The following is a 6,925-nucleotide window of genomic DNA, read 5'->3' on the forward strand; positions in this document are numbered from 1 at the left end:
CCTAGCCTTCATTTCCAGAGTGAGAAAATTCCCCCCTCAGGCTCCAAGGTTTAAGTGTGAAGAGGAGCAAAGGCTATGGAGTGAGTGAGAAAGAAAAAAGAATGAAAGAAAGAGGGGAAAATCCACTCTTCCCACTCAAACCACACGACAGCACAGGTAGCCTGGGGGCAATGCCTGGGCTTGGCCGGGCTCTGCACTGCGCTCTCTCATATTTCCACTGACAGGCAGAGTCGTAAAGTGTGATCGCGTGTGTGCTGTGGGAGAGGAAGAGGAGCTGAGGGGAGAGAGAGTGATGGACAGCTGCCTGACTCGCTCGCTCGCGGTGGTGGTGGTGGTGGCGAGAGAGGAGCATGGCTTATTCAATCCCACCAGCAGGAAAGGGCACTGAGTTTACTGGCCACACAGACACGTGCTCATAAATTCACACATGCAGGCACATGTACACACACACACACACACACACACACACACACACACACACACACACATACACACACACACACACACACACACACACACAAACACATATACACATGTATGCACACACGTACACACTCTCCCTCTCCTCATACACACACACACACACACACACACACACACACACACACACACAAACACACACACATACACATATACACAGACGTACACAACCTGCACACATGCACTCACACACGTACCCACTCACCCTCTCTTTCTCTCTCACTCTCTCTCACACACACACACACACACACAAACGGACATACACACACACTGACCCATGCGGTGCTGCCTGTGACCCGATGAACATTAGCCAACACAGATGGCTTTGACCTGGCAGTGACACCGCAAATGACATTGATCATTTCAATCACCCAGTGCTGTGTGCGCAGTGTTGAGAGGGTGGGGACGAGGCTTGTTGACCAGGGCTTATTGAATGCAGCTTGGCAGTGGAGACACAGGATATGATGTTTATTTGTGTGTACAGTACGTACAGTAGTCTTCACAGTGTGCTCTGGCTCCTGGTGATAGGGGAAGCTCAGTATATTAGCACTTAATGAATGAGATTTGTTTGATGTGTCCTGTGCTGGTCAGTACACTGTGTCTGTGTCTGTGTCTGTGTCTCTGCCAGTGTCTGTGTGTGTGTCTGTGCCTGTGGCTGTGGCTGTGCCAGTGTCTGTGTGTGTGTCTGTGTCTGTGCCTTTGTCTGTGTCTGTGTCTGTGTCTGTGTCTTTGCCTGTGCCTGTGCCTGTGCCTGTGCCTGTGTCTGTGTCTGTGTCTGTGCCTGTGTCTGTGTCTGTGTCTGTGCCTGTGCCTGTGTCTGTGCCTGTGCCTGTGCCTGTGCCTGTGCCTGTGCCTGTGCCTGTGCCTGTGCCTGTGCCTGTGCCTGTGCTTGTTTCTGTGTCATGTTAACATAATGCTAAAGTAGGTGAAGGCTGTGATGTTACCTTTCATCAGTGCAGTGAAAAAGCATGAACCATGCTTAATAACCATACAGCTATAGCAACCCTTACAAACAAAGTGTGTGTCTGTGTGTGTGTGTGTGTGTGTGCGCGTGTGCGTGAGCATGTGTGTGTGTGTGTGTGTGCGTGTGTGTGCGTGTGCGTCTGTGTGTGTGTGTGTGTGTGTGTATGTGTGTGCTTTTGCATGACATAGACATATGCACACAAACACACCTTTATTTCAAGTTTACGTGCACTGTCTGTGTCGACACACTTCATCATTGTTGACTGCTTGTGAATGTGAAAAGCAAAACACCGTAGCTGTATAGGTGAGTGAGTGTTCGTGACACACTAGTCTTGCGCAATCCTGTCTACCTTTCTCTTTCTTACACACCCAAACACACTGACTCACACACACACACACAAACACACACACACACACACACACACACACAAACACACACAGCCCATGGGTATGACTGAGTGACTAATTGGCTTGTCTGCTTGATCTGGCACATACTCCAAGCCTTACGCAACCCTGCAGGAGAATCAGGATCAGGCTGGAGCATATCTCACTGGATACATATGATCACGTCTGTCCCTGTGTCTGTTGTACTCTCACTTCCCAGCCACCACACGTCTCACGGGGATCACACCACGCCACTCCTCAGCACCTGCTGACGTCAGCCACAACATCCTGGAAATACCTGCCTCACCTCACCAACAGTCTGAGGTCAACATAATTAAACTGTTTGGGAGGATGTGGATACATCTTATCTAAAGCTACTTAGAAAAAAACTTGTTTAGACTACTTTGTATAAACTGATCAAATTGACAATGTACATGTGATGTGAACTTATAACAGATAATTATAAAGAAAAGTCACATGCCAGCGAAAAAATACCACTCAATTAAGTGACTTATTTATTTATGTGCCTACATGTTCACTGTTTATACATAAACAAAAAAAAACTAAAATACCCCCTATTCATGAGGAAGTGCATGGAATGTCAGCTTCGGTTTTGCATCCAATGTCCGTTACATCTTCCTTCCAGTTACTGAACTCCAGTGAGTCCAGGTGGGGTACTACATGATCACAACCAGGTAACTTCAAATAGCATGCAACAACTCCTCTGAACATTTGTTAATCAATAATAAAACAACCCCATCTGGGCTTTTTACAAGAACAAAATTCCAATTAATATAATTTTTTTGTTGTAAACAAATCTGGATTGGGCATTATTTGTCAAACTAATATTTATTAATAATAAACAATTGTTGACTTGCACCTTTAGACTCTTTGAACAACTTGTGAATAGGCCTGTCTTACTTGTTAGTTTTGTAACATCTGACTTGTAGAATCTTAACCACTTAAGCCTCCTTTAGCTTCCTTTTAGACAGTATGAGCAGCTTGAACCCTGGGCATGCAGTCACAGCGATCAGGATGAAAGAGAAAGGGCGTGGGGCTGCTTAAAAGGTGCTCAATTACAGTATAGAAGCAATTATGAAATGAAAAAAAATATTCCTTTCCTTTTATGGCCCAAAATTGGTTGTAGTTTCAGCAACTACATAAAAAAACTGCAAAACAGTGACTATTCACTTTTTGAATCACTATGCAAATATGAATGTGGTTGAACTACCAGCACACTACTGCAAAAGGTTATTCAAACCACTGGTATTATCACATGTAGTTCAAAAGTGAAGGCTATGGTAGAGCCCTAATCACCAAACGAGCCACAACATTTCCGAGAAGCAAGCCAGCTATTTGGAGAGGATTAGTTTGGCAACACTGTGGTGCATTTCTGAAAAGTGATCTTCCTGAGGGTTGAGGGTTCCTACAGGAGGGGAGGCTGGAAGGAGACGTCTGAACGGGCTCACCATCAAAGCACATGGATCCTGGCCTGATGAAAAACCCCGGATAGTGGGGGAGCTGCATCCGCTGTGGGGTAGAAATGAAGGATGTTACAGATTCCGCCAATTCACACACATATACATGTGCACTCACTCATACACACACACACACACACACACACACACACGTACACACACACACACACACACACACACACACACACACATGTACACACACACACACACACACACACACACACACATGTACACACACACACACACACGTACACACACACACACACACAGACACACTCTTCTTAGATCTGACTACACATGCTCACTCCCTCTCATATCTTAAATCAATTCCCAACACTACACAATCACAGACACACACACTCACAGGCAGACACACACAGCGCACCACTGGACTAGAGGCGGACATGTCTTAGGCATTACCTTCTTGCTTCCTGCCTGTTATGTGTGTGCAATCAAACCTCCCAGGTGACTTCCTGTTCTAGTGTGGTTTTACGGAGAAAAGACAGGGGATCTAAAACTCTTCCTGTTCTAGGGCAGTTCCTTCACAGGGGGTCTAAAACTCTTCCGCCATGACCCAGGTATCTCTTTAACATTCATGAACTCTTCAACATCTCTCTCTCTCTCTCTCTCTCTCTCTCTCTTTCTATTCTTCTCTCTCTGGCTTGCTCTAAACTTGCTTACTTGTCATTCCCACTATCTCATATATCTCCTCTTCCCCAACTCTTCCCCCTCTGCGCACACACACACACACACACACACACACACACAACACTCTCTCAGACAGGAGAGGGCTTCTTCCTCCTGGCCCATGCGCACACATAACCAACAATCCCTGCTCTTCACATGCAGCCTTTGAAGCTATAGACCAGTGCGCCGCAAGATGACACCCAGTCTATGCAGAGAGTGCTGCACAAGACAGCAGCCTCACTGTTCCTGAGAACTTATCCGCACACACACACACACACACGCACACACACACACACACACACGCACACACACACACACACACACACACACACATACACACACACACACACACACACACACACACACACACACACACACACACACACACACACACACACAGACAAACACACAAACACAAACACACACACACACGCACACACACACACACACACACACACACACACACACACACACGCACACACACACAGACAACAACTCACCCCAGGCTACATCTAATCTTAAACATCATATCATGACACATAACCCACTGTCCTTCACCCCAATCACTGATTGCAGCGCATTCATACTGTCAGACCAGACAAACAGAGAATTCATCACCTGTGGTGGAACGGCATCAATAACATAAACACCACCTGCACTGACCACTGAAACACGCCCGGAGTATTGTGCTGTGAGGGTTGCCACGGTAACGAAGGGAAAGGTGCTGCGTGAGGAAGACGTCAAAAGGAGGCTGCATTGTGGAGAAGTGCTGACAGCGAAAGAGCTCCACGGGAAGGGATGGCAGATTGTGTGAGATAGACGACAATAGGACACGGCACAGGAACAAGGTCATAAATTAAAGGTGCGATAAGAAACTAAAGTTGTGCTGCTGGTGAGAGTCACTCTGATTGCACTCCTGACCTCGCTGTCCTGGGGGCCTGAGACTCCACGAGCCCCGACGATGACTGTGCATCAGTCTGATTGGATCGTAAATCTGCCCTGTCTCCATGTTCCAGTCTTACTTACCAATGCCTCCATATGCCAAATGTGAATCTGTCTCAACACAAAGTTCACATCGCTAACACAAATGCATACATTGACCTAATACATGCATAGCATAGACACAAACATATATATGCATTGGCATACACAGATTGATTTATAAATACACACACACTCACAGACACACACACACACACACACACACACACACACACAGACATAGTCTTTGTTCATTCATACGTTGTAAATAATACAATTATTGTTTGGCAATGATTATGGAGAAGGCCAATTAAAAATGGGTAAGATTCCATTACTCATGAGAGGGTGTCTTTCCACTCTGTCACAACATGCACACCTACACCTACCCACAGACACACACACACCTACACACACACACCTACCCACACACACACACACACACACACACACACATACACACACACACACACATACACACACACGCATGTCAGTATAATACAGACATGAGCTCACTGGGATAGCCCCTCTTGTGGTGACAGAGGTGGGACTCCTCTCTGTCTCTCCTCAGATGTGGTTTCTCAGTGTCATCTCTCACCTCCATGTGTCGGTTGGACCCAGTCATCCATCTCTCTCTCTCCTTCTCCTCCTCTTCCTCACCTCCATGTGTCGGTCGGACCCAGTCATCAATCTCTCTCTCTCTCCCTCTCCTCCTCTTCCTCACCTCCATGTGTCGGTCGGACCCAGTCATCAATCTCTCTCTCTCTCCCTCTCCTCCTCTTCCTCATGCCTGCCTGGCTTTAAAAAAAAAAACCTAATTAACACAGTCTGCCTGCCCACAAACCATCATGGGCTCCCGTCAGTGTGAGGAGATGCAACCCAAAATAGATCCCCGCCACAGACAACAGTAATTAAAGTGCATCCAAGCAATGATCGCAATTAACCTTGGTGCCATCACTTAGCCAGATCCCCGGTGTGACGTGTTGGCAGTTCTGCATGATCGGACGCGTTTTATGAATCAAGTACAACAGTGAGCCGCAGCCAGGGAAGGAGCCGCCTCAGCTTAAAGCGCACAGTGTGGCCCTACTGACTCTCCATACTTTACTACAGGTCAAAGGTGTCTCAAGGGACACATTTTACACCAAATGTGTCCTCCCTCCGACTTGAAAGAAGGTTTGGTATTAGATGGATTTTGATATTAATGATTAACTTAAAGAAGCAATTTTGTTCCAAAACTAGCAAGCTAAATATCTAAAAGGCATGAAAAAACCTTGCAAACACCATCAACAGACCAGTTGGGACTGTGGTAAGCTTGCCAACACACTATCTGGTGTCTTTTGGCAGTGTAGCTGGCAATATAATGCTGTGAAAGCTTTTCTTCCATTTTTGCAGGGTGTTCCAGCCCGGAACCCAGAACTACAAAGTGCATATCCTGGATGTCTATTGGGAAAGACACAAGTGTTCATCTGTCTATAACATGTCCATATGCTATCAAAACAATTTTGAGGATGGTACCAAAACTAATTTCCTATAAAACCATACCTCAAAAAAGAGCCATACCATAGCTCAAAAAGTGTCAAATTGTTGCATAGTGTTGGTTTCAGTTAAAGGCACCCAGTGCAAATTTCGAGGCTTAAAAATAAACATTCAATTTCTAGTCTTTTTTACACGTAGTAAGTTTCAATAACTCCATATCATTACATATCGACATTCAAGGAGCAAAGATGAGACGTCGTCGTGTGGTGAGAACTGATAGAAAATCGATAACAACATATAATACAACCTACAATAAATACAGCAGGATTCCAGTCAATGGAAAAATGGCCTCTCCCCACCGGCGATTGTTGTTGTTTACGATTTTCTATCAGTTCTCACCACACAACGACGTCTCATCTTTGCTCCTTGAATGATGATATGCAATGGTATGGAGTTATTGAAACTTACTATGTGTAAAA

The sequence above is a fragment of the Sprattus sprattus genome (genome assembly GCF_963457725.1).
Source record: "Sprattus sprattus genome assembly, chromosome: 1".
Classification (NCBI taxonomy): domain Eukaryota; kingdom Metazoa; phylum Chordata; class Actinopteri; order Clupeiformes; family Clupeidae; genus Sprattus; species Sprattus sprattus.